General features: G+C 42.7%; 16 non-coding genes across 16 annotated transcripts; all 16 read right to left on the minus strand.

Moving 5' to 3' along the window:
• Nucleotides 1-295: 295 nt before the first annotated feature.
• On the minus strand, nucleotides 296-414 carry LOC134079364 (5S ribosomal RNA). The gene has a single exon (XR_009939003.1). It is a non-coding gene; the product is annotated as a 5S ribosomal RNA (ribosomal RNA).
• A 1,615-nt stretch (nucleotides 415-2,029) lies between these two features.
• Nucleotides 2,030-2,148, minus strand: LOC134079427 (5S ribosomal RNA). Its single transcript, XR_009939059.1, has one exon. It is a non-coding gene; the product is annotated as a 5S ribosomal RNA (ribosomal RNA).
• A 1,619-nt stretch (nucleotides 2,149-3,767) lies between these two features.
• Nucleotides 3,768-3,886, minus strand: LOC134079428 (5S ribosomal RNA). The gene has a single exon (XR_009939060.1). It is a non-coding gene; the product is annotated as a 5S ribosomal RNA (ribosomal RNA).
• A 1,615-nt stretch (nucleotides 3,887-5,501) lies between these two features.
• On the minus strand, nucleotides 5,502-5,620 carry LOC134079429 (5S ribosomal RNA). Its single transcript, XR_009939061.1, has one exon. It is a non-coding gene; the product is annotated as a 5S ribosomal RNA (ribosomal RNA).
• Nucleotides 5,621-7,239: 1,619 nt separating this feature from the next.
• On the minus strand, nucleotides 7,240-7,358 carry LOC134079254 (5S ribosomal RNA). The gene has a single exon (XR_009938901.1). It is a non-coding gene; the product is annotated as a 5S ribosomal RNA (ribosomal RNA).
• A 1,617-nt stretch (nucleotides 7,359-8,975) lies between these two features.
• Nucleotides 8,976-9,094, minus strand: LOC134079255 (5S ribosomal RNA). Its single transcript, XR_009938902.1, has one exon. It is a non-coding gene; the product is annotated as a 5S ribosomal RNA (ribosomal RNA).
• A 1,618-nt stretch (nucleotides 9,095-10,712) lies between these two features.
• On the minus strand, nucleotides 10,713-10,831 carry LOC134079257 (5S ribosomal RNA). Its single transcript, XR_009938903.1, has one exon. It is a non-coding gene; the product is annotated as a 5S ribosomal RNA (ribosomal RNA).
• Nucleotides 10,832-12,443: 1,612 nt separating this feature from the next.
• LOC134079258 (5S ribosomal RNA) lies at nucleotides 12,444-12,562 on the minus strand. Its single transcript, XR_009938904.1, has one exon. It is a non-coding gene; the product is annotated as a 5S ribosomal RNA (ribosomal RNA).
• Nucleotides 12,563-14,179: 1,617 nt separating this feature from the next.
• LOC134079259 (5S ribosomal RNA) lies at nucleotides 14,180-14,298 on the minus strand. The gene has a single exon (XR_009938905.1). It is a non-coding gene; the product is annotated as a 5S ribosomal RNA (ribosomal RNA).
• A 1,616-nt stretch (nucleotides 14,299-15,914) lies between these two features.
• LOC134079261 (5S ribosomal RNA) lies at nucleotides 15,915-16,033 on the minus strand. The gene has a single exon (XR_009938907.1). It is a non-coding gene; the product is annotated as a 5S ribosomal RNA (ribosomal RNA).
• A 1,617-nt stretch (nucleotides 16,034-17,650) lies between these two features.
• Nucleotides 17,651-17,769, minus strand: LOC134079368 (5S ribosomal RNA). The gene has a single exon (XR_009939007.1). It is a non-coding gene; the product is annotated as a 5S ribosomal RNA (ribosomal RNA).
• Nucleotides 17,770-19,387: 1,618 nt separating this feature from the next.
• Nucleotides 19,388-19,506, minus strand: LOC134079370 (5S ribosomal RNA). The gene has a single exon (XR_009939008.1). It is a non-coding gene; the product is annotated as a 5S ribosomal RNA (ribosomal RNA).
• Nucleotides 19,507-21,124: 1,618 nt separating this feature from the next.
• On the minus strand, nucleotides 21,125-21,243 carry LOC134079262 (5S ribosomal RNA). Its single transcript, XR_009938908.1, has one exon. It is a non-coding gene; the product is annotated as a 5S ribosomal RNA (ribosomal RNA).
• A 1,617-nt stretch (nucleotides 21,244-22,860) lies between these two features.
• Nucleotides 22,861-22,979, minus strand: LOC134079263 (5S ribosomal RNA). The gene has a single exon (XR_009938909.1). It is a non-coding gene; the product is annotated as a 5S ribosomal RNA (ribosomal RNA).
• Nucleotides 22,980-24,596: 1,617 nt separating this feature from the next.
• On the minus strand, nucleotides 24,597-24,715 carry LOC134079264 (5S ribosomal RNA). The gene has a single exon (XR_009938910.1). It is a non-coding gene; the product is annotated as a 5S ribosomal RNA (ribosomal RNA).
• Nucleotides 24,716-26,333: 1,618 nt separating this feature from the next.
• Nucleotides 26,334-26,452, minus strand: LOC134079265 (5S ribosomal RNA). The gene has a single exon (XR_009938911.1). It is a non-coding gene; the product is annotated as a 5S ribosomal RNA (ribosomal RNA).
• Nucleotides 26,453-27,936: the final 1,484 nt, after the last annotated feature.

Here is a 27,936-nt window from a genome sequence, read left to right on the forward strand (position 1 = left end):
GCTGTCACCCCAAAAAATAAGCTAAACATTCCAGATGAAAACAAGCACTAAAACTCCCCCAATCCGCCAGCTGTTTACAGTCAACTCGTGCAATTTTTTCCGACCTGTTGCTGGCTTAGCCTATATTTCCTACCTATGTATTTATTTATTTATTTATTTATGTATTTCTTTATTTTGCTTTCAAACGGAGGAAGCAAATATTCAAAGGGGTTGGAACGTCTACGTACTAGGGAGCAGGCACGCACAGACAGACAGCCTGAAAAAAAAAAAAGTTTCACTGGCTGATGGAGAGAAAAGCTTACGGCACCAGGTATTCCCAGGCGGTCTCCCATCCAAGTACTAACCAGGCCCGACGCTGCTTAGCTTCCGAGATCGGACGAGATCGGGCGTGTTCAGCGTGGTATGGCCGTAAGCGAAAGCAACCGGCCAAAGTAACCTACTTAAAGCTCCCTAACCCGGGTTGGAGACGCGTGTGTTGTGAAAGGTGAGGTACGCTACATTGTGTTCAAGAAAACAAAGGCGCATTTTCCGCGTGGAGTTCAACTTTGAAAGTGAAGAATACAACAAATGGCATTTAAAACTTGGTAACATTTCCAATAACTGTTCCTTCTTTATCCTAAAAACGATGGGTACTGACAGAAGAGTTTGGTTAGGCAAGTGCACATACTTTACTCACAGTACAACATACATAGGGCAGCTTTATCTCTGATTAAAACGCTCACAGATTTGTTTAGAAGCTAAATAAATTGTAATGGTGACATAGCATGTCAAAAACCACTTGGTGTGTACACCATTTGAAACTACCACAAGTAAATTAGAAATGTCACTGGAGTAAAAAAAAGCTCAGCTTTTCAAACAAAGATGATACTCAAAGCTAAGGAGAGAAATCAGTGTCTGGCCATGCATGAGAATATAAAACCACTAAGTATTTGATGGGATATAAAAAAAAAAAATCTGTTTTTCTAAGCAGAGCGAAAACACAGGGGACGTTTCATTGGAGAGAACAGCCCTAATTTACAATTCATAAAATATGAGCTTCGTTTTAGAAACTTAGCCTCTCAATGAAAACAACGTACACATACCGGTCGGGATGCGGACGCTCCGAGTTGGGTCTCTGGCCAGTTAGGACTGCGCATTCAGGTCATGTGTTGTAAAGAGGGTTGTTTCGTGGATCCTCTTTGCTTCATCTTCGCCACGGAGAAAGAAAAAACAACTGCTCCAAATGCAGTTCTCTACTGGTGTGCTAGAGTCACTGGCAGCCAATGATCCATACATGTCCAGATGTACACTAGCGACAGAAAGCGTGGCGCTCCCTCCGGCGACGGAGACGTGAATGAGCGCTTCTCCTTAGCGCACGGTTTATATAGGCCTTATACGTAATAGTAGACACACGTCAATCGAATGCTGCATCTAATCCGACAACATAGGCTATGTAGTAGCAACTGCTGTCAAGCAAAACTTCATGAAGCACGCTGATATTAGCTTTTCATATATCAATTCGCTGTGCGTAAAAACAGGACCTTTGGTCACTCGCTCTACTTGGACATCCTGAAACGAGTAACCTACAGTTGTTCAGGAAAACACTACAATATCTGGGATGTCGAAGGCCATGCAGACTATAGGCTATTTTCCATACTCAGACAGTGTTGAAAAAATTACTTTGCAGCTCTTGGGCGAATGAACACAGCGAGACCGGGAATTGTACAACACGGTGAAAACTACATCGAAAACAAAGCTGTCACCCCAAAAAATAAGCTAAACATTCCAGATGAAAACAAGCACTAAAACTCCCCCAATCCGCCAGCTGTTTACAGTCAACTCGTGCAATTTTTTCCGACCTGTTGCTGGCTTAGCCTATATTTCCTACCTATGTATTTATTTATTTATTTATTTATGTATTTCTTTATTTTGCTTTCAAACGGAGGAAGCAAATATTCAAAGGGGTTGGAACGTCTACGTACTAGGGAGCAGGCACGCACAGACAGACAGCCTGAAAAAAAAAAAAGTTTCACTGGCTGATGGAGAGAAAAGCTTACGGCACCTGGTATTCCCAGGCGGTCTCCCATCCAAGTACTAACCAGGCCCGACGCTGCTTAGCTTCCGAGATCGGACGAGATCGGGCGTGTTCAGCGTGGTATGGCCGTAAGCGAAAGCAACCGGCCAAAGTAACCTACTTAAAGCTCCCTAACCCGGGTTGGAGACGCGTGTGTTGTGAAAGGTGAGGTACGCTACATTGTGTTCAAGAAAACAAAGGCGCATTTTCCGCGTGGAGTTCAACTTTGAAAGTGAAGAATACAACAAATGGCATTTAAAACTTGGTAACATTTCCAATAACTGTTCCTTCTTTATCCTAAAAACGATGGGTACTGACAGAAGAGTTTGGTTAGGCAAGTGCACATACTTTACTCACAGTACAACATACATAGGGCAGCTTTATCTCTGATTAAAACGCTCACAGATTTGTTTAGAAGCTAAATAAATTGTAATGGTGACATAGCATGTCAAAAACCACTTGGTGTGTACACCATTTGAAACTACCACAAGTAAATTAGAAAATGTCACTGGAGTAAAAAAAAAGCTCAGCTTTTCAAACAAAGATGATACTCAAAGCTAAGGAGAGAAATCAGTGTCTGGCCATGCATGAGAATATAAAACCACTAAGTATTTGATGGGATTTAAAAAAAAAAAAAATCCGTTTTTCTAAGCAGAGCGAAAACACAGGAGACGTTTCATTGGAGAGAACAGCCCTAATTTACAATTCATAAAATATGAGCTTCGTTTTAGAAACTTAGCCTCTCAATGAAAACAACGTACACATACCGGTCGGGATGCGGACGCTCCGAGTTGGGTCTCTGGCCAGTTAGGACTGCGCATTCAGGTCATGTGTTGTAAAGAGGGTTGTTTCGTGGATCCTCTTTGCTTCATCTTCGCCACGGAGAAAGAAAAAACAACTGCTCCAAATGCAGTTCTCTGCTGGTGTGCTAGAGTCACTGGCAGCCAATGATCCATACATGTCCAGATGTACACTAGCGACAGAAAGCGTGGCGCTCCCTCCGGCGACGGAGACGTGAATGAGCGCTTCTCCTTAGCGCACGGTTTATATAGGCCTTATACGTAATAGTAGACACACGTCAATCGAATGCTGCATCTAATCCGACAACATAGGCTATGTAGTAGCAACTGCTGTCAAGCAAAACTTCATGAAGCACGCTGATATTAGCTTTTCATATATCAATTCGCTGTGCGTAAAAACAGGACCTTTGGTCACTCGCTCTACTTGGACATCCTGAAACGAGTAACCTACAGTTGTTCAGGAAAACACTACAATATCTGGGATGTCGAAGGCCATGCAGACTATAGGCTATTTTCCATACTCAGACAGTGTTGAAAAAATTACTTTGCAGCTCTTGGGCGAATGAACACAGCGAGACCGGGAATTGTACAACACGGTGAAAACTACATCGAAAACAAAGCTGTCACCCCAAAAAATAAGCTAAACATTCCAGATGAAAACAAGCACTAAAACTCCCCCAATCCGCCAGCTGTTTACAGTCAACTCGTGCAATTTTTTCCGACCTGTTGCTGGCTTAGCCTATATTTCCTACCTATGTATTTATTTATTTATTTATTTATGTATTTCTTTATTTTGCTTTCAAACGGAGGAAGCAAATATTCAAAGGGGTTGGAACGTCTACGTACTAGGGAGCAGGCACGCACAGACAGACAGCCTGAAAAAAAAAAAAGTTTCACTGGCTGATGGAGAGAAAAGCTTACGGCACCTGGTATTCCCAGGCGGTCTCCCATCCAAGTACTAACCAGGCCCGACGCTGCTTAGCTTCCGAGATCGGACGAGATCGGGCGTGTTCAGCGTGGTATGGCCGTAAGCGAAAGCAACCGGCCAAAGTAACCTACTTAAAGCTCCCTAACCCGGGTTGGAGACGCGTGTGTTGTGAAAGGTGAGGTACGCTACATTGTGTTCAAGAAAACAAAGGCGCATTTTCCGCGTGGAGTTCAACTTTGAAAGTGAAGAATACAACAAATGGCATTTAAAACTTGGTAACATTTCCAATAACTGTTCCTTCTTTATCCTAAAAACGATGGGTACTGACAGAAGAGTTTGGTTAGGCAAGTGCACATACTTTACTCACAGTACAACATACATAGGGCAGCTTTATCTCTGATTAAAACGCTCACAGATTTGTTTAGAAGCTAAATAAATTGTAATGGTGACATAGCATGTCAAAAACCACTTGGTGTGTACACCATTTGAAACTACCACAAGTAAATTAGAAATGTCACTGGAGTAAAAAAAAGCTCAGCTTTTCAAACAAAGATGATACTCAAAGCTAAGGAGAGAAATCAGTGTCTGGCCATGCATGAGAATATAAAACCACTAAGTATTTGATGGGATATAAAAAAAAAAAATCTGTTTTTCTAAGCAGAGCGAAAACACAGGGGACGTTTCATTGGAGAGAACAGCCCTAATTTACAATTCATAAAATATGAGCTTCGTTTTAGAAACTTAGCCTCTCAATGAAAACAACGTACACATACCGGTCGGGATGCGGACGCTCCGAGTTGGGTCTCTGGCCAGTTAGGACTGCGCATTCAGGTCATGTGTTGTAAAGAGGGTTGTTTCGTGGATCCTCTTTGCTTCATCTTCGCCACGGAGAAAGAAAAAACAACTGCTCCAAATGCAGTTCTCTACTGGTGTGCTAGAGTCACTGGCAGCCAATGATCCATACATGTCCAGATGTACACTAGCGACAGAAAGCGTGGCGCTCCCTCCGGCGACGGAGACGTGAATGAGCGCTTCTCCTTAGCGCACGGTTTATATAGGCCTTATACGTAATAGTAGACACACGTCAATCGAATGCTGCATCTAATCCGACAACATAGGCTATGTAGTAGCAACTGCTGTCAAGCAAAACTTCATGAAGCACGCTGATATTAGCTTTTCATATATCAATTCGCTGTGCGTAAAAACAGGACCTTTGGTCACTCGCTCTACTTGGACATCCTGAAACGAGTAACCTACAGTTGTTCAGGAAAACACTACAATATCTGGGATGTCGAAGGCCATGCAGACTATAGGCTATTTTCCATACTCAGACAGTGTTGAAAAAATTACTTTGCAGCTCTTGGGCGAATGAACACAGCGAGACCGGGAATTGTACAACACGGTGAAAACTACATCGAAAACAAAGCTGTCACCCCAAAAAATAAGCTAAACATTCCAGATGAAAACAAGCACTAAAACTCCCCCAATCCGCCAGCTGTTTACAGTCAACTCGTGCAATTTTTTCCGACCTGTTGCTGGCTTAGCCTATATTTCCTACCTATGTATTTATTTATTTATTTATTTATGTATTTCTTTATTTTGCTTTCAAACGGAGGAAGCAAATATTCAAAGGGGTTGGAACGTCTACGTACTAGGGAGCAGGCACGCACAGACAGACAGCCTGAAAAAAAAAAAAGTTTCACTGGCTGATGGAGAGAAAAGCTTACGGCACCTGGTATTCCCAGGCGGTCTCCCATCCAAGTACTAACCAGGCCCGACGCTGCTTAGCTTCCGAGATCGGACGAGATCGGGCGTGTTCAGCGTGGTATGGCCGTAAGCGAAAGCAACCGGCCAAAGTAACCTACTTAAAGCTCCCTAACCCGGGTTGGAGACGCGTGTGTTGTGAAAGGTGAGGTACGCTACATTGTGTTCAAGAAAACAAAGGCGCATTTTCCGCGTGGAGTTCAACTTTGAAAGTGAAGAATACAACAAATGGCATTTAAAACTTGGTAACATTTCCAATAACTGTTCCTTCTTTATCCTAAAAACGATGGGTACTGACAGAAGAGTTTGGTTAGGCAAGTGCACATACTTTACTCACAGTACAACATACATAGGGCAGCTTTATCTCTGATTAAAACGCTCACAGATTTGTTTAGAAGCTAAATAAATTGTAATGGTGACATAGCATGTCAAAAACCACTTGGTGTGTACACCATTTGAAACTACCACAAGTAAATTAGAAAATGTCACTGGAGTAAAAAAAAAGCTCAGCTTTTCAAACAAAGATGATACTCAAAGCTAAGGAGAGAAATCAGTGTCTGGCCATGCATGAGAATATAAAACCACTAAGTATTTGATGGGATTTAAAAAAAAAAAAAATCCGTTTTTCTAAGCAGAGCGAAAACACAGGAGACGTTTCATTGGAGAGAACAGCCCTAATTTACAATTCATAAAATATGAGCTTCGTTTTAGAAACTTAGCCTCTCAATGAAAACAACGTACACATACCGGTCGGGATGCGGACGCTCCGAGTTGGGTCTCTGGCCAGTTAGGACTGCGCATTCAGGTCATGTGTTGTAAAGAGGGTTGTTTCGTGGATCCTCTTTGCTTCATCTTCGCCACGGAGAAAGAAAAAACAACTGCTCCAAATGCAGTTCTCTGCTGGTGTGCTAGAGTCACTGGCAGCCAATGATCCATACATGTCCAGATGTACACTAGCGACAGAAAGCGTGGCGCTCCCTCCGGCGACGGAGACGTGAATGAGCGCTTCTCCTTAGCGCACGGTTTATATAGGCCTTATACGTAATAGTAGACACACGTCAATCGAATGCTGCATCTAATCCGACAACATAGGCTATGTAGTAGCAACTGCTGTCAAGCAAAACTTCATGAAGCACGCTGATATTAGCTTTTCATATATCAATTCGCTGTGCGTAAAAACAGGACCTTTGGTCACTCGCTCTACTTGGACATCCTGAAACGAGTAACCTACAGTTGTTCAGGAAAACACTACAATATCTGGGATGTCGAAGGCCATGCAGACTATAGGCTATTTTCCATACTCAGACAGTGTTGAAAAAATTACTTTGCAGCTCTTGGGCGAATGAACACAGCGAGACCGGGAATTGTACAACACGGTGAAAACTACATCGAAAACAAAGCTGTCACCCCAAAAAATAAGCTAAACATTCCAGATGAAAACAAGCACTAAAACTCCCCCAATCCGCCAGCTGTTTACAGTCAACTCGTGCAATTTTTTCCGACCTGTTGCTGGCTTAGCCTATATTTCCTACCTATGTATTTATTTATTTATTTATTTATGTATTTCTTTATTTTGCTTTCAAACGGAGGAAGCAAATATTCAAAGGGGTTGGAACGTCTACGTACTAGGGAGCAGGCACGCACAGACAGACAGCCTGAAAAAAAAAAAAGTTTCACTGGCTGATGGAGAGAAAAGCTTACGGCACCTGGTATTCCCAGGCGGTCTCCCATCCAAGTACTAACCAGGCCCGACGCTGCTTAGCTTCCGAGATCGGACGAGATCGGGCGTGTTCAGCGTGGTATGGCCGTAAGCGAAAGCAACCGGCCAAAGTAACCTACTTAAAGCTCCCTAACCCGGGTTGGAGACGCGTGTGTTGTGAAAGGTGAGGTACGCTACATTGTGTTCAAGAAAACAAAGGCGCATTTTCCGCGTGGAGTTCAACTTTGAAAGTGAAGAATACAACAAATGGCATTTAAAACTTGGTAACATTTCCAATAACTGTTCCTTCTTTATCCTAAAAACGATGGGTACTGACAGAAGAGTTTGGTTAGGCAAGTGCACATACTTTACTCACAGTACAACATACATAGGGCAGCTTTATCTCTGATTAAAACGCTCACAGATTTGTTTAGAAGCTAAATAAATTGTAATGGTGACATAGCATGGCAAAAACCACTTGGTGTGTACACCATTTGAAACTACCACAAGTAAATTAGAAAATGTCACTGGAGTAAAAAAAAGCTCAGCTTTTCAAACAAAGATGATACTCAAAGCTAAGGAGAGAAATCAGTGTCTGGCCATGCATGAGAATATAAAACCACTAAGTATTTGATGGGATATAAAAAAAAAAAAATCTGTTTTTCTAAGCAGAGCGAAAACACAGGGGACGTTTCATTGGAGAGAACAGCCCTAATTTACAATTCATAAAATATGAGCTTCGTTTTAGAAACTTAGCCTCTCAATGAAAACAACGTACACATACCGGTCGGGATGCGGACGCTCCGAGTTGGGTCTCTGGCCAGTTAGGACTGCGCATTCAGGTCATGTGTTGTAAAGAGGGTTGTTTCGTGGATCCTCTTTGCTTCATCTTCGCCACGGAGAAAGAAAAAACAACTGCTCCAAATGCAGTTCTCTACTGGTGTGCTAGAGTCACTGGCAGCCAATGATCCATACATGTCCAGATGTACACTAGCGACAGAAAGCGTGGCGCTCCCTCCGGCGACGGAGACGTGAATGAGCGCTTCTCCTTAGCGCACGGTTTATATAGGCCTTATACGTAATAGTAGACACACGTCAATCGAATGCTGCATCTAATCCGACAACATAGGCTATGTAGTAGCAACTGCTGTCAAGCAAAACTTCATGAAGCACGCTGATATTAGCTTTTCATATATCAATTCGCTGTGCGTAAAAACAGGACCTTTGGTCACTCGCTCTACTTGGACATCCTGAAACGAGTAACCTACAGTTGTTCAGGAAAACACTACAATATCTGGGATGTCGAAGGCCATGCAGACTATAGGCTATTTTCCATACTCAGACAGTGTTGAAAAAATTACTTTGCAGCTCTTGGGCGAATGAACACAGCGAGACCGGGAATTGTACAACACGGTGAAAACTACATCGAAAACAAAGCTGTCACCCCAAAAAATAAGCTAAACATTCCAGATGAAAACAAGCACTAAAACTCCCCCAATCCGCCAGCTGTTTACAGTCAACTCGTGCAATTTTTTCCGACCTGTTGCTGGCTTAGCCTATATTTCCTACCTATGTATTTATTTATTTATTTATTTATGTATTTCTTTATTTTGCTTTCAAACGGAGGAAGCAAATATTCAAAGGGGTTGGAACGTCTACGTACTAGGGAGCAGGCACGCACAGACAGACAGCCTGAAAAAAAAAAAAGTTTCACTGGCTGATGGAGAGAAAAGCTTACGGCACCTGGTATTCCCAGGCGGTCTCCCATCCAAGTACTAACCAGGCCCGACGCTGCTTAGCTTCCGAGATCGGACGAGATCGGGCGTGTTCAGCGTGGTATGGCCGTAAGCGAAAGCAACCGGCCAAAGTAACCTACTTAAAGCTCCCTAACCCGGGTTGGAGACGCGTGTGTTGTGAAAGGTGAGGTACGCTACATTGTGTTCAAGAAAACAAAGGCGCATTTTCCGCGTGGAGTTCAACTTTGAAAGTGAAGAATACAACAAATGGCATTTAAAACTTGGTAACATTTCCAATAACTGTTCCTTCTTTATCCTAAAAACGATGGGTACTGACAGAAGAGTTTGGTTAGGCAAGTGCACATACTTTACTCACAGTACAACATACATAGGGCAGCTTTATCTCTGATTAAAACGCTCACAGATTTGTTTAGAAGCTAAATAAATTGTAATGGTGACATAGCATGTCAAAAACCACTTGGTGTGTACACCATTTGAAACTACCACAAGTAAATTAGAAAATGTCACTGGAGTAAAAAAAAGCTCAGCTTTTCAAACAAAGATGATACTCAAAGCTAAGGAGAGAAATCAGTGTCTGGCCATGCATGAGAATATAAAACCACTAAGTATTTGATGGGATTTAAAAAAAAAAAAAATCCGTTTTTCTAAGCAGAGAGAAAACACAGGAGACGTTTCATTGGAGAGAACAGCCCTAATTTACAATTCATAAAATATGAGCTTCGTTTTAGAAACTTAGCCTCTCAATGAAAACAACGTACACATACCGGTCGGGATGCGGACGCTCCGAGTTGGGTCTCTGGCCAGTTAGGACTGCGCATTCAGGTCATGTGTTGTAAAGAGGGTTGTTTCGTGGATCCTCTTTGCTTCATCTTCGCCACGGAGAAAGAAAAAACAACTGCTCCAAATGCAGTTCTCTACTGGTGTGCTAGAGTCACTGGCAGCCAATGATCCATACATGTCCAGATGTACACTAGCGACAGAAAGCGTGGCGCTCCCTCCGGCGACGGAGACGTGAATGAGCGCTTCTCCTTAGCGCACGGTTTATATAGGCCTTATACGTAATAGTAGACACACGTCAATCGAATGCTGCATCTAATCCGACAACATAGGCTATGTAGTAGCAACTGCTGTCAAGCAAAACTTCATGAAGCACGCTGATATTAGCTTTTCATATATCAATTCGCTGTGCGTAAAAACAGGACCTTTGGTCACTCGCTCTACTTGGACATCCTGAAACGAGTAACCTACAGTTGTTCAGGAAAACACTACAATATCTGGGATGTCGAAGGCCATGCAGACTATAGGCTATTTTCCATACTCAGACAGTGTTGAAAAAATTACTTTGCAGCTCTTGGGCGAATGAACACAGCGAGACCGGGAATTGTACAACACGGTGAAAACTACATCGAAAACAAAGCTGTCACCCCAAAAAATAAGCTAAACATTCCAGATGAAAACAAGCACTAAAACTCCCCCAATCCGCCAGCTGTTTACAGTCAACTCGTGCAATTTTTTCCGACCTGTTGCTGGCTTAGCCTATATTTCCTACCTATGTATTTATTTATTTATTTATTTATGTATTTCTTTATTTTGCTTTCAAACGGAGGAAGCAAATATTCAAAGGGGTTGGAACGTCTACGTACTAGGGAGCAGGCACGCACAGACAGACAGCCTGAAAAAAAAAAAAGTTTCACTGGCTGATGGAGAGAAAAGCTTACGGCACCTGGTATTCCCAGGCGGTCTCCCATCCAAGTACTAACCAGGCCCGACGCTGCTTAGCTTCCGAGATCGGACGAGATCGGGCGTGTTCAGCGTGGTATGGCCGTAAGCGAAAGCAACCGGCCAAAGTAACCTACTTAAAGCTCCCTAACCCGGGTTGGAGACGCGTGTGTTGTGAAAGGTGAGGTACGCTACATTGTGTTCAAGAAAACAAAGGCGCATTTTCCGCGTGGAGTTCAACTTTGAAAGTGAAGAATACAACAAATGGCATTTAAAACTTGGTAACATTTCCAATAACTGTTCCTTCTTTATCCTAAAAACGATGGGTACTGACAGAAGAGTTTGGTTAGGCAAGTGCACATACTTTACTCACAGTACAACATACATAGGGCAGCTTTATCTCTGATTAAAACGCTCACAGATTTGTTTAGAAGCTAAATAAATTGTAATGGTGACATAGCATGGCAAAAACCACTTGGTGTGTACACCATTTGAAACTACCACAAGTAAATTAGAAAATGTCACTGGAGTAAAAAAAAGCTCAGCTTTTCAAACAAAGATGATACTCAAAGCTAAGGAGAGAAATCAGTGTCTGGCCATGCATGAGAATATAAAACCACTAAGTATTTGATGGGATATAAAAAAAAAAAAATCTGTTTTTCTAAGCAGAGCGAAAACACAGGGGACGTTTCATTGGAGAGAACAGCCCTAATTTACAATTCATAAAATATGAGCTTCGTTTTAGAAACTTAGCCTCTCAATGAAAACAACGTACACATACCGGTCGGGATGCGGACGCTCCGAGTTGGGTCTCTGGCCAGTTAGGACTGCGCATTCAGGTCATGTGTTGTAAAGAGGGTTGTTTCGTGGATCCTCTTTGCTTCATCTTCGCCACGGAGAAAGAAAAAACAACTGCTCCAAATGCAGTTCTCTACTGGTGTGCTAGAGTCACTGGCAGCCAATGATCCATACATGTCCAGATGTAGCGACAGAAAGCGTGGCGCTCCCTCCGGCGACGGAGACGTGAATGAGCGCTTCTCCTTAGCGCACGGTTTATATAGGCCTTATACGTAATAGTAGACACACGTCAATCGAATGCTGCATCTAATCCGACAACATAGGCTATGTAGTAGCAACTGCTGTCAAGCAAAACTTCATGAAGCACGCTGATATTAGCTTTTCATATATCAATTCGCTGTGCGTAAAAACAGGACCTTTGGTCACTCGCTCTACTTGGACATCCTGAAACGAGTAACCTACAGTTGTTCAGGAAAACACTACAATATCTGGGATGTCGAAGGCCATGCAGACTATAGGCTATTTTCCATACTCAGACAGTGTTGAAAAAATTACTTTGCAGCTCTTGGGCGAATGAACACAGCGAGACCGGGAATTGTACAACACGGTGAAAACTACATCGAAAACAAAGCTGTCACCCCAAAAAATAAGCTAAACATTCCAGATGAAAACAAGCACTAAAACTCCCCCAATCCGCCAGCTGTTTACAGTCAACTCGTGCAATTTTTTCCGACCTGTTGCTGGCTTAGCCTATATTTCCTACCTATGTATTTATTTATTTATTTATTTATGTATTTCTTTATTTTGCTTTCAAACGGAGGAAGCAAATATTCAAAGGGGTTGGAACGTCTACGTACTAGGGAGCAGGCACGCACAGACAGACAGCCTGAAAAAAAAAAAAGTTTCACTGGCTGATGGAGAGAAAAGCTTACGGCACCTGGTATTCCCAGGCGGTCTCCCATCCAAGTACTAACCAGGCCCGACGCTGCTTAGCTTCCGAGATCGGACGAGATCGGGCGTGTTCAGCGTGGTATGGCCGTAAGCGAAAGCAACCGGCCAAAGTAACCTACTTAAAGCTCCCTAACCCGGGTTGGAGACGCGTGTGTTGTGAAAGGTGAGGTACGCTACATTGTGTTCAAGAAAACAAAGGCGCATTTTCCGCGTGGAGTTCAACTTTGAAAGTGAAGAATACAACAAATGGCATTTAAAACTTGGTAACATTTCCAATAACTGTTCCTTCTTTATCCTAAAAACGATGGGTACTGACAGAAGAGTTTGGTTAGGCAAGTGCACATACTTTACTCACAGTACAACATACATAGGGCAGCTTTATCTCTGATTAAAACGCTCACAGATTTGTTTAGAAGCTAAATAAATTGTAATGGTGACATAGCATGTCAAAAACCACTTGGTGTGTACACCATTTGAAACTACCACAAGTAAATTAGAAAATGTCACTGGAGTAAAAAAAAGCTCAGCTTTTCAAACAAAGATGATACTCAAAGCTAAGGAGAGAAATCAGTGTCTGGCCATGCATGAGAATATAAAACCACTAAGTATTTGATGGGATATTAAAAAAAAAAAATCTGTTTTTCTAAGCAGAGCGAAAACACAGGGGACGTTTCATTGGAGAGAACAGCCCTAATTTACAATTCATAAAATATGAGCTTCGTTTTAGAAACTTAGCCTCTCAATGAAAACAACGTACACATACCGGTCGGGATGCGGACGCTCCGAGTTGGGTCTCTGGCCAGTTAGGACTGCGCATTCAGGTCATGTGTTGTAAAGAGGGTTGTTTCGTGGATCCTCTTTGCTTCATCTTCGCCACGGAGAAAGAAAAAACAACTGCTCCAAATGCAGTTCTCTACTGGTGTGCTAGAGTCACTGGCAGCCAATGATCCATACATGTCCAGATGTACACTAGCGACAGAAAGCGTGGCGCTCCCTCCGGCGACGGAGACGTGAATGAGCGCTTCTCCTTAGCGCACGGTTTATATAGGCCTTATACGTAATAGTAGACACACGTCAATCGAATGCTGCATCTAATCCGACAACATAGGCTATGTAGTAGCAACTGCTGTCAAGCAAAACTTCATGAAGCACGCTGATATTAGCTTTTCATATATCAATTCGCTGTGCGTAAAAACAGGACCTTTGGTCACTCGCTCTACTTGGACATCCTGAAACGAGTAACCTACAGTTGTTCAGGAAAACACTACAATATCTGGGATGTCGAAGGCCATGCAGACTATAGGCTATTTTCCATACTCAGACAGTGTTGAAAAAATTACTTTGCAGCTCTTGGGCGAATGAACACAGCGAGACCGGGAATTGTACAACACGGTGAAAACTACATCGAAAACAAAGCTGTCACCCCAAAAAATAAGCTAAACATTCCAGATGAAAACAAGCACTAAAACTCCCCCAATCCGCCAGCTGTTTACAGTCAACTCGTGCAATTTTTTCCGACCTGTTGCTGGCTTAGCCTATATTTCCTACCTATGTATTTATTTATTTATTTATTTATGTATTTCTTTATTTTGCTTTCAAACGGAGGAAGCAAATATTCAAAGGGGTTGGAACGTCTACGTACTAGGGAGCAGGCACGCACAGACAGACAGCCTGAAAAAAAAAAAAGTTTCACTGGCTGATGGAGAGAAAAGCTTACGGCACCTGGTATTCCCAGGCGGTCTCCCATCCAAGTACTAACCAGGCCCGACGCTGCTTAGCTTCCGAGATCGGACGAGATCGGGCGTGTTCAGCGTGGTATGGCCGTAAGCGAAAGCAACCGGCCAAAGTAACCTACTTAAAGCTCCCTAACCCGGGTTGGAGACGCGTGTGTTGTGAAAGGTGAGGTACGCTACATTGTGTTCAAGAAAACAAAGGCGCATTTTCCGCGTGGAGTTCAACTTTGAAAGTGAAGAATACAACAAATGGCATTTAAAACTTGGTAACATTTCCAATAACTGTTCCTTCTTTATCCTAAAAACGATGGGTACTGACAGAAGAGTTTGGTTAGGCAAGTGCACATACTTTACTCACAGTACAACATACATAGGGCAGCTTTATCTCTGATTAAAACGCTCACAGATTTGTTTAGAAGCTAAATAAATTGTAATGGTGACATAGCATGTCAAAAACCACTTGGTGTGTACACCATTTGAAACTACCACAAGTAAATTAGAAAATGTCACTGGAGTAAAAAAAAGCTCAGCTTTTCAAACAAAGATGATACTCAAAGCTAAGGAGAGAAATCAGTGTCTGGCCATGCATGAGAATATAAAACCACTAAGTATTTGATGGGATATAAAAAAAAAAAATCTGTTTTTCTAAGCAGAGCGAAAACACAGGGGACGTTTCATTGGAGAGAACAGCCCTAATTTACAATTCATAAAATATGAGCTTCGTTTTAGAAACTTAGCCTCTCAATGAAAGCAACGTACACATACCGGTCGGGATGCGGACGCTCCGAGTTGGGTCTCTGGCCAGTTAGGACTGCGCATTCAGGTCATGTGTTGTAAAGAGGGTTGTTTCGTGGATCCTCTTTGCTTCATCTTCGCCACGGAGAAAGAAAAAACAACTGCTCCAAATGCAGTTCTCTACTGGTGTGCTAGAGTCACTGGCAGCCAATGATCCATACATGTCCAGATGTACACTAGCGACAGAAAGCGTGGCGCTCCCTCCGGCGACGGAGACGTGAATGAGCGCTTCTCCTTAGCGCACGGTTTATATAGGCCTTATACGTAATAGTAGACACACGTCAATCGAATGCTGCATCTAATCCGACAACATAGGCTATGTAGTAGCAACTGCTGTCAAGCAAAACTTCATGAAGCACGCTGATATGAGCTTTTCATATATCAATTCGCTGTGCGTAAAAACAGGACCTTTGGTCACTCGCTCTACTTGGACATCCTGAAACGAGTAACCTACAGTTGTTCAGGAAAACACTACAATATCTGGGATGTCGAAGGCCATGCAGACTATAGGCTATTTTCCATACTCAGACAGTGTTGAAAAAATTACTTTGCAGCTCTTGGGCGAATGAACACAGCGAGACCGGGAATTGTACAACACGGTGAAAACTACATCGAAAACAAAGCTGTCACCCCAAAAAATAAGCTAAACATTCCAGATGAAAACAAGCACTAAAACTCCCCCAATCCGCCAGCTGTTTACAGTCAACTCGTGCAATTTTTTCCGACCTGTTGCTGGCTTAGCCTATATTTCCTACCTATGTATTTATTTATTTATTTATTTATGTATTTCTTTATTTTGCTTTCAAACGGAGGAAGCAAATATTCAAAGGGGTTGGAACGTCTACGTACTAGGGAGCAGGCACGCACAGACAGACAGCCTGAAAAAAAAAAAAGTTTCACTGGCTGATGGAGAGAAAAGCTTACGGCACCTGGTATTCCCAGGCGGTCTCCCATCCAAGTACTAACCAGGCCCGACGCTGCTTAGCTTCCGAGATCGGACGAGATCGGGCGTGTTCAGCGTGGTATGGCCGTAAGCGAAAGCAACCGGCCAAAGTAACCTACTTAAAGCTCCCTAACCCGGGTTGGAGACGCGTGTGTTGTGAAAGGTGAGGTACGCTACATTGTGTTCAAGAAAACAAAGGCGCATTTTCCGCGTGGAGTTCAACTTTGAAAGTGAAGAATACAACAAATGGCATTTAAAACTTGGTAACATTTCCAATAACTGTTCCTTCTTTATCCTAAAAACGATGGGTACTGACAGAAGAGTTTGGTTAGGCAAGTGCACATACTTTACTCACAGTACAACATACATAGGGCAGCTTTATCTCTGATTAAAACGCTCACAGATTTGTTTAGAAGCTAAATAAATTGTAATGGTGACATAGCATGTCAAAAACCACTTGGTGTGTACACCATTTGAAACTACCACAAGTAAATTAGAAAATGTCACTGGAGTAAAAAAAAGCTCAGCTTTTCAAACAAAGATGATACTCAAAGCTAAGGAGAGAAATCAGTGTCTGGCCATGCATGAGAATATAAAACCACTAAGTATTTGATGGGATATAAAAAAAAAAAAATCTGTTTTTCTAAGCAGAGCGAAAACACAGGGGACGTTTCATTGGAGAGAACAGCCCTAATTTACAATTCATAAAATATGAGCTTCGTTTTAGAAACTTAGCCTCTCAATGAAAACAACGTACACATACCGGTCGGGATGCGGACGCTCCGAGTTGGGTCTCTGGCCAGTTAGGACTGCGCATTCAGGTCATGTGTTGTAAAGAGGGTTGTTTCGTGGATCCTCTTTGCTTCATCTTCGCCACGGAGAAAGAAAAAACAACTGCTCCAAATGCAGTTCTCTACTGGTGTGCTAGAGTCACTGGCAGCCAATGATCCATACATGTCCAGATGTACACTAGCGACAGAAAGCGTGGCGCTCCCTCCGGCGACGGAGACGTGAATGAGCACTTCTCCTTAGCGCACGGTTTATATAGGCCTTATACGTAATAGTAGACACACGTCAATCGAATGCTGCATCTAATCCGACAACATAGGCTATGTAGTAGCAACTGCTGTCAAGCAAAACTTCATGAAGCACGCTGATATTAGCTTTTCATATATCAATTCGCTGTGCGTAAAAACAGGACCTTTGGTCACTCGCTCTACTTGGACATCCTGAAACGAGTAACCTACAATTGTTCAGGAAAACACTACAATATCTGGGATGTCGAAGGCCATGCAGACTATAGGCTATTTTCCATACTCAGACAGTGTTGAAAAAATTACTTTGCAGCTCTTGGGCGAATGAACACAGCGAGACCGGGAATTGTACAACACGGTGAAAACTACATCGAAAACAAAGCTGTCACCCCAAAAAATAAGCTAAACATTCCAGATGAAAACAAGCACTAAAACTCCCCCAATCCGCCAGCTGTTTACAGTCAACTCGTGCAATTTTTTCCGACCTGTTGCTGGCTTAGCCTATATTTCCTACCTATGTATTTATTTATTTATTTATTTATGTATTTCTTTATTTTGCTTTCAAACGGAGGAAGCAAATATTCAAAGGGGTTGGAACGTCTACGTACTAGGGAGCAGGCACGCACAGACAGACAGCCTGAAAAAAAAAAAAGTTTCACTGGATGATGGAGAGAAAAGCTTACGGCACCTGGTATTCCCAGGCGGTGTCCCATCCAAGTACTAACCAGGCCCGACGCTGCTTAGCTTCCGAGATCGGACGAGATCGGGCGTGTTCAGCGTGGTATGGCCGTAAGCGAAAGCAACCGGCCAAAGTAACCTACTTAAAGCTCCCTAACCCGGGTTGGAGACGCGTGTGTTGTGAAAGGTGAGGTACGCTACATTGTGTTCAAGAAAACAAAGGCGCATTTTCCGCGTGGAGTTCAACTTTGAAAGTGAAGAATACAACAAATGGCATTTAAAACTTGGTAACATTTCCAATAACTGTTCCTTCTTTATCCTAAAAACGATGGGTACTGACAGAAGAGTTTGGTTAGGCAAGTGCACCTACTTTACTCACAGTACAACATACATAGGGCAGCTTTATCTCTGATTAAAACGCTCACAGATTTGTTTAGAAGCTAAATAAATTGTAATGGTGACATAGCATGTCAAAAACCACTTGGTGTGTACACCATTTGAAACTACCACAAGTAAATTAGAAAATGTCACTGGAGTAAAAAAAAGCTCAGCTTTTCAAACAAAGATGATACTCAAAGCTAAGGAGAGAAATCAGTGTCTGGCCATGCATGAGAATATAAAACCACTAAGTATTTGATGGGATATAAAAAAAAAAAAAATCTGTTTTTCTAAGCAGAGCGAAAACACAGGGGACGTTTCATTGGAGAGAACAGCCCTAATTTACAATTCATAAAATATGAGCTTCGTTTTAGAAACTTAGCCTCTCAATGAAAACAACGTACACATACCGGTCGGGATGCGGACGCTCCGAGTTGGGTCTCTGGCCAGTTAGGACTGCGCATTCAGGTCATGTGTTGTAAAGAGGGTTGTTTCGTGGATCCTCTTTGCTTCATCTTCGCCACGGAGAAAGAAAAAACAACTGCTCCAAATGCAGTTCTCTACTGGTGTGCTAGAGTCACTGGCAGCCAATGATCCATACATGTCCAGATGTACACTAGCGACAGAAAGCGTGGCGCTCCCTCCGGCGACGGAGACGTGAATGAGCACTTCTCCTTAGCGCACGGTTTATATAGGCCTTATACGTAATAGTAGACACACGTCAATCGAATGCTGCATCTAATCCGACAACATAGGCTATGTAGTAGCAACTGCTGTCAAGCAAAACTTCATGAAGCACGCTGATATTAGCTTTTCATATATCAATTCGCTGTGCGTAAAAACAGGACCTTTGGTCACTCGCTCTACTTGGACATCCTGAAACGAGTAACCTACAATTGTTCAGGAAAACACTACAATATCTGGGATGTCGAAGGCCATGCAGACTATAGGCTATTTTCCATACTCAGACAGTGTTGAAAAAATTACTTTGCAGCTCTTGGGCGAATGAACACAGCGAGACCGGGAATTGTACAACACGGTGAAAACTACATCGAAAACAAAGCTGTCACCCCAAAAAATAAGCTAAACATTCCAGATGAAAACAAGCACTAAAACTCCCCCAATCCGCCAGCTGTTTACAGTCAACTCGTGCAATTTTTTCCGACCTGTTGCTGGCTTAGCCTATATTTCCTACCTATGTATTTATTTATTTATTTATTTATGTATTTCTTTATTTTGCTTTCAAACGGAGGAAGCAAATATTCAAAGGGGTTGGAACGTCTACGTACTAGGGAGCAGGCACGCACAGACAGACAGCCTGAAAAAAAAAAAAGTTTCACTGGATGATGGAGAGAAAAGCTTACGGCACCTGGTATTCCCAGGCGGTGTCCCATCCAAGTACTAACCAGGCCCGACGCTGCTTAGCTTCCGAGATCGGACGAGATCGGGCGTGTTCAGCGTGGTATGGCCGTAAGCGAAAGCAACCGGCCAAAGTAACCTACTTAAAGCTCCCTAACCCGGGTTGGAGACGCGTGTGTTGTGAAAGGTGAGGTACGCTACATTGTGTTCAAGAAAACAAAGGCGCATTTTCCGCGTGGAGTTCAACTTTGAAAGTGAAGAATACAACAAATGGCATTTAAAACTTGGTAACATTTCCAATAACTGTTCCTTCTTTATCCTAAAAACGATGGGTACTGACAGAAGAGTTTGGTTAGGCAAGTGCACCTACTTTACTCACAGTACAACATACATAGGGCAGCTTTATCTCTGATTAAAACGCTCACAGATTTGTTTAGAAGCTAAATAAATTGTAATGGTGACATAGCATGTCAAAAACCACTTGGTGTGTACACCATTTGAAACTACCACAAGTAAATTAGAAAATGTCACTGGAGTAAAAAAAAGCTCAGCTTTTCAAACAAAGATGATACTCAAAGCTAAGGAGAGAAATCAGTGTCTGGCCATGCATGAGAATATAAAACCACTAAGTATTTGATGGGATATAAAAAAAAAAAAAATCTGTTTTTCTAAGCAGAGCGAAAACACAGGGGACGTTTCATTGGAGAGAACAGCCCTAATTTACAATTCATAAAATATGAGCTTCGTTTTAGAAACTTAGCCTCTCAATGAAAACAACGTACACATACCGGTCGGGATGCGGACGCTCCGAGTTGGGTCTCTGGCCAGTTAGGACTGCGCATTCAGGTCATGTGTTGTAAAGAGGGTTGTTTCGTGGATCCTCTTTGCTTCATCTTCGCCACGGAGAAAGAAAAAACAACTGCTCCAAATGCAGTTCTCTACTGGTGTGCTAGAGTCACTGGCAGCCAATGATCCATACATGTCCAGATGTACACTAGCGACAGAAAGCGTGGCGCTCCCTCCGGCGACGGAGACGTGAATGAGCGCTTCTCCTTAGCGCACGGTTTATATAGGCCTTATACGTAATAGTAGACACACGTCAATCGAATGCTGCATCTAATCCGACAACATAGGCTATGTAGTAGCAACTGCTGTCAAGCAAAACTTCATGAAGCACGCTGATATTAGCTTTTCATATATCAATTCGCTGTGCGTAAAAACAGGACCTTTGGTCACTCGCTCTACTTGGACATCCTGAAACGAGTAACCTACAGTTGTTCAGGAAAACACTACAATATCTGGGATGTCGAAGGCCATGCAGACTATAGGCTATTTTCCATACTCAGACAGTGTTGAAAAAATTACTTTGCAGCTCTTGGGCGAATGAACACAGCGAGACCGGGAATTGTACAACACGGTGAAAACTACATCGAAAACAAAGCTGTCACCCCAAAAAATAAGCTAAACATTCCAGATGAAAACAAGCACTAAAACTCCCCCAATCCGCCAGCTGTTTACAGTCAACTCGTGCAATTTTTTCCGACCTGTTGCTGGCTTAGCCTATATTTCCTACCTATGTATTTATTTATTTATTTATTTATGTATTTCTTTATTTTGCTTTCAAACGGAGGAAGCAAATATTCAAAGGGGTTGGAACGTCTACGTACTAGGGAGCAGGCACGCACAGACAGACAGCCTGAAAAAAAAAAAAGTTTCACTGGCTGATGGAGAGAAAAGCTTACGGCACCTGGTATTCCCAGGCGGTCTCCCATCCAAGTACTAACCAGGCCCGACGCTGCTTAGCTTCCGAGATCGGACGAGATCGGGCGTGTTCAGCGTGGTATGGCCGTAAGCGAAAGCAACCGGCCAAAGTAACCTACTTAAAGCTCCCTAACCCGGGTTGGAGACGCGTGTGTTGTGAAAGGTGAGGTACGCTACATTGTGTTCAAGAAAACAAAGGCGCATTTTCCGCGTGGAGTTCAACTTTGAAAGTGAAGAATACAACAAATGGCATTTAAAACTTGGTAACATTTCCAATAACTGTTCCTTCTTTATCCTAAAAACGATGGGTACTGACAGAAGAGTTTGGTTAGGCAAGTGCACATACTTTACTCACAGTACAACATACATAGGGCAGCTTTATCTCTGATTAAAACGCTCACAGATTTGTTTAGAAGCTAAATAAATTGTAATGGTGACATAGCATGGCAAAAACCACTTGGTGTGTACACCATTTGAAACTACCACAAGTAAATTAGAAAATGTCACTGGAGTAAAAAAAAGCTCAGCTTTTCAAACAAAGATGATACTCAAAGCTAAGGAGAGAAATCAGTGTCTGGCCATGCATGAGAATATAAAACCACTAAGTATTTGATGGGATATAAAAAAAAAAAAATCCGTTTTTCTAAGCAGAGCGAAAACACAGGAGACGTTTCATTGGAGAGAACAGCCCTAATTTACAATTCATAAAATATGAGCTTCGTTTTAGAAACTTAGCCTCTCAATAAAAACAACGTACACATACCGGTCGGGATGCGGACACTCCGAGTTGGGTCTCTAGCCAGTAAGGACTGCGCATTCAGGTCATGTGTTGTAAAGAGGGTTGTTTCGTGGATCCTCTTTGCTTCATCTTCGCCACGGAGAAAGAAAAAACAACTGCTCCTAATGCAGTTCTCTACTGGTGTGCTAGAGTCACTGGCAGCCAATGATCCATACATGTCCAGATGTACACTAGCGACAGAAAGCGTGGCGCTCCCTCCGGCGACGGAGACGTGAATGAGCGCTTCTCCTTAGCGCACGGTTTATATAGGCCTTATACGTAATAGTAGACACACGTCAATCGAATGCTGCATCTAATCCGACAACATAGGCTATGTAGTAGCAACTGCTGTCAAGCAAAACTTCATGAAGCACGCTGATATTAGCTTTTCATATATCAATTCGCTGTGCGTAAAAACAGGACCTTTGGTCACTCGCTCTACTTGGACATCCTGAAACGAGTAACCTACAGTTGTTCAGGAAAACACTACAATATCTGGGATGTCGAAGGCCATGCAGACTATAGGCTATTTTCCATACTCAGACAGTGTTGAAAAAATTACTTTGCAGCTCTTGGGCGAATGAACACAGCGAGACCGGGAATTGTACAACACGGTGAAAACTACATCGAAAACAAAGCTGTCACCCCAAAAAATAAGCTAAACATTCCAGATGAAAACAAGCACTAAAACTCCCCCAATCCGCCAGCTGTTTACAGTCAACTCGTGCAATTTTTTCCGACCTGTTGCTGGCTTAGCCTATATTTCCTACCTATGTATTTATTTATTTATTTATTTATGTATTTCTTTATTTTGCTTTCAAACGGAGGAAGCAAATATTCAAAGGGGTTGGAACGTCTACGTACTAGGGAGCAGGCACGCACAGACAGACAGCCTGAAAAAAAAAAAAGTTTCACTGGCTGATGGAGAGAAAAGCTTACGGCACCTGGTATTCCCAGGCGGTCTCCCATCCAAGTACTAACCAGGCCCGACGCTGCTTAGCTTCCGAGATCGGACGAGATCGGGCGTGTTCAGCGTGGTATGGCCGTAAGCGAAAGCAACCGGCCAAAGTAACCTACTTAAAGCTCCCTAACCCGGGTTGGAGACGCGTGTGTTGTGAAAGGTGAGGTACGCTACATTGTGTTCAAGAAAACAAAGGCGCATTTTCCGCGTGGAGTTCAACTTTGAAAGTGAAGAATACAACAAATGGCATTTAAAACTTGGTAACATTTCCAATAACTGTTCCTTCTTTATCCTAAAAACGATGGGTACTGACAGAAGAGTTTGGTTAGGCAAGTGCACATACTTTACTCACAGTACAACATACATAGGGCAGCTTTATCTCTGATTAAAACGCTCACAGATTTGTTTAGAAGCTAAATAAATTGTAATGGTGACATAGCATGGCAAAAACCACTTGGTGTGTACACCATTTGAAACTACCACAAGTAAATTAGAAAATGTCACTGGAGTAAAAAAAAGCTCAGCTTTTCAAACAAAGATGATACTCAAAGCTAAGGAGAGAAATCAGTGTCTGGCCATGCATGAGAATATAAAACCACTAAGTATTTGATGGGATATAAAAAAAAAAAAATCTGTTTTTCTAAGCAGAGCGAAAACACAGGGGACGTTTCATTGGAGAGAACAGCCCTAATTTACAATTCATAAAATATGAGCTTCGTTTTAGAAACTTAGCCTCTCAATGAAAACAACGTACACATACCGGTCGGGATGCGGACGCTCCGAGTTGGGTCTCTGGCCAGTTAGGACTGCGCATTCAGGTCATGTGTTGTAAAGAGGGTTGTTTCGTGGATCCTCTTTGCTTCATCTTCGCCACGGAGAAAGAAAAAACAACTGCTCCAAATGCAGTTCTCTACTGGTGTGCTAGAGTCACTGGCAGCCAATGATCCATACATGTCCAGATGTACACTAGCGACAGAAAGCGTGGCGCTCCCTCCGGCGACGGAGACGTGAATGAGCGCTTCTCCTTAGCGCACGGTTTATATAGGCCTTATACGTAATAGTAGACACACGTCAATCGAATGCTGCATCTAATCCGACAACATAGGCTATGTAGTAGCAACTGCTGTCAAGCAAAACTTCATGAAGCACGCTGATATTAGCTTTTCATATATCAATTCGCTGTGCGTAAAAACAGGACCTTTGGTCACTCGCTCTACTTGGACATCCTGAAACGAGTAACCTACAGTTGTTCAGGAAAACACTACAATATCTGGGATGTCGAAGGCCATGCAGACTATAGGCTATTTTCCATACTCAGACAGTGTTGAAAAAATTACTTTGCAGCTCTTGGGCGAATGAACACAGCGAGACCGGGAATTGTACAACACGGTGAAAACTACATCGAAAACAAAGCTGTCACCCCAAAAAATAAGCTAAACATTCCAGATGAAAACAAGCACTAAAACTCCCCCAATCCGCCAGCTGTTTACAGTCAACTCGTGCAATTTTTTCCGACCTGTTGCTGGCTTAGCCTATATTTCCTACCTATGTATTTATTTATTTATTTATTTATGTATTTCTTTATTTTGCTTTCAAACGGAGGAAGCAAATATTCAAAGGGGTTGGAACGTCTACGTACTAGGGAGCAGGCACGCACAGACAGACAGCCTGAAAAAAAAAAAAGTTTCACTGGCTGATGGAGAGAAAAGCTTACGGCACCTGGTATTCCCAGGCGGTCTCCCATCCAAGTACTAACCAGGCCCGACGCTGCTTAGCTTCCGAGATCGGACGAGATCGGGCGTGTTCAGCGTGGTATGGCCGTAAGCGAAAGCAACCGGCCAAAGTAACCTACTTAAAGCTCCCTAACCCGGGTTGGAGACGCGTGTGTTGTGAAAGGTGAGGTACGCTACATTGTGTTCAAGAAAACAAAGGCGCATTTTCCGCGTGGAGTTCAACTTTGAAAGTGAAGAATACAACAAATGGCATTTAAAACTTGGTAACATTTCCAATAACTGTTCCTTCTTTATCCTAAAAACGATGGGTACTGACAGAAGAGTTTGGTTAGGCAAGTGCACATACTTTACTCACAGTACAACATACATAGGGCAGCTTTATCTCTGATTAAAACGCTCACAGATTTGTTTAGAAGCTAAATAAATTGTAATGGTGACATAGCATGTCAAAAACCACTTGGTGTGTACACCATTTGAAACTACCACAAGTAAATTAGAAAATGTCACTGGAGTAAAAAAAAGCTCAGCTTTTCAAACAAAGATGATACTCAAAGCTAAGGAGAGAAATCAGTGTCTGGCCATGCATGAGAATATAAAACCACTAAGTATTTGATGGGATTTAAAAAAAAAAAAAACCCGTTTTTCTAAGCAGAGCGAAAACACAGGAGACGTTTCATTGGAGAGAACAGCCCTAATTTACAATTCATAAAATATGAGCTTCGTTTTAGAAACTTAGCCTCTCAATGAAAACAACGTACACATACCGGTTGGGATGCGGACGCTCCGAGTTGGGTCTCTGGCCAGTTAGGACTGCGCATTCAGGTCATGTGTTGTAAAGAGGGTTGTTTCGTGGATCCTCTTTGCTTCATCTTCGCCACGGAGAAAGAAAAAACAACTGCTCCAAATGCAGTTCTCTACTGGTGTGCTAGAGTCACTGGCAGCCAATGATCCATACATGTCCAGATGTACACTAGCGACAGAAAGCGTGGCGCTCCCTCCGGCGACGGAGACGTGAATGAGCGCTTCTCCTTAGCGCACGGTTTATATAGGCCTTATACGTAATAGTAGACACACGTCAATCGAATGCTGCATCTAATCCGACAACATAGGCTATGTAGTAGCAACTGCTGTCAAGCAAAACTTCATGAAGCACGCTGATATTAGCTTTTCATATATCAATTCGCTGTGCGTAAAAACAGGACCTTTGGTCACTCGCTCTACTTGGACATCCTGAAACGAGTAACCTACAGTTGTTCAGGAAAACACTACAATATCTGGGATGTCGAAGGCCATGCAGACTATAGGCTATTTTCCATACTCAGACAGTGTTGAAAAAATTACTTTGCAGCTCTTGGGCGAATGAACACAGCGAGACCGGGAATTGTACAACACGGTGAAAACTACATCGAAAACAAAGCTGTCACCCCAAAAAATAAGCTAAACATTCCAGATGAAAACAAGCACTAAAACTCCCCCAATCCGCCAGCTGTTTACAGTCAACTCGTGCAATTTTTTCCGACCTGTTGCTGGCTTAGCCTATATTTCCTACCTATGTATTTATTTATTTATTTATTTATGTATTTCTTTATTTTGCTTTCAAACGGAGGAAGCAAATATTCAAAGGGGTTGGAACGTCTACGTACTAGGGAGCAGGCACGCACAGACAGACAGCCTGAAAAAAAAAAAAGTTTCACTGGCTGATGGAGAGAAAAGCTTACGGCACCTGGTATTCCCAGGCGGTCTCCCATCCAAGTACTAACCAGGCCCGACGCTGCTTAGCTTCCGAGATCGGACGAGATCGGGCGTGTTCAGCGTGGTATGGCCGTAAGCGAAAGCAACCGGCCAAAGTAACCTACTTAAAGCTCCCTAACCCGGGTTGGAGACGCGTGTGTTGTGAAAGGTGAGGTACGCTACATTGTGTTCAAGAAAACAAAGGCGCATTTTCCGCGTGGAGTTCAACTTTGAAAGTGAAGAATACAACAAATGGCATTTAAAACTTGGTAACATTTCCAATAACTGTTCCTTCTTTATCCTAAAAACGATGGGTACTGACAGAAGAGTTTGGTTAGGCAAGTGCACATACTTTACTCACAGTACAACATACATAGGGCAGCTTTATCTCTGATTAAAACGCTCACAGATTTGTTTAGAAGCTAAATAAATTGTAATGGTGACATAGCATGTCAAAAACCACTTGGTGTGTACACCATTTGAAACTACCACAAGTAAATTAGAAAATGTCACTGGAGTAAAAAAAAGCTCAGCTTTTCAAACAAAGATGGTACTCAAAGCTAAGGAGAGAAATCAGTGTCTGGCCATGCATGAGAATATAAAACCACTAAGTATTTGATGGGATATAAAAAAAAAAAAATCTGTTTTTCTAAGCAGAGCGAAAACACAGGGGACGTTTCATTGGAGAGAACAGCCCTAATTTACAATTCATAAAATATGAGCTTCGTTTTAGAAACTTAGCCTCTCAATGAAAACAACGTACACATACCGGTTGGGATGCGGACGCTCCGAGTTGGGTCTCTGGCCAGTTAGGACTGCGCATTCAGGTCATGTGTTGTAAAGAGGGTTGTTTCGTGGATCCTCTTTGCTTCATCTTCGCCACGGAGAAAGAAAAAACAACTGCTCCAAATGCAGTTCTCTACTGGTGTGCTAGAGTCACTGGCAGCCAATGATCCATACATGTCCAGATGTACGCTAGCGACAGAAAGCGTGGCGCTCCCTCCGGCGACGGAGACGTGAATGAGCGCTTCTCCTTAGCGCACGGTTTATATAGGCCTTATACGTAATAGTAGACACACGTCAATCGAATGCTGCATCTAATCCGACAACATAGGCTATGTAGTAGCAACTGCTGTCAAGCAAAACTTCATGAAGCACGCTGATATTAGCTTTTCATATATCAATTCGCTGTGCGTAAAAACAGGACCTTTGGTCACTCGCTCTACTTGGACATCCTGAAACGAGTAACCTACAGTTGTTCAGGAAAACACTACAATATCTGGGATGTCGAAGGCCATGCAGACTATAGGCTATTTTCCATACTCAGACAGTGTTGAAAAAATTACTTTGCAGCTCTTGGGCGAATGAACACAGCGAGACCGGGAATTGTACAACACGGTGAAAACTACATCGAAAACAAAGCTGTCACCCCAAAAAATAAGCTAAACATTCCAGATGAAAACAAGCACTAAAACTCCCCCAATCCGCCAGCTGTTTACAGTCAACTCGTGCAATTTTTTCCGACCTGTTGCTGGCTTAGCCTATATTTCCTACCTATGTATTTATTTATTTATTTATTTATG

Source organism: Sardina pilchardus, chromosome 4, assembly GCF_963854185.1.
Source record: "Sardina pilchardus chromosome 4, fSarPil1.1, whole genome shotgun sequence".
Lineage (NCBI taxonomy): Eukaryota > Metazoa > Chordata > Actinopteri > Clupeiformes > Clupeidae > Sardina > Sardina pilchardus.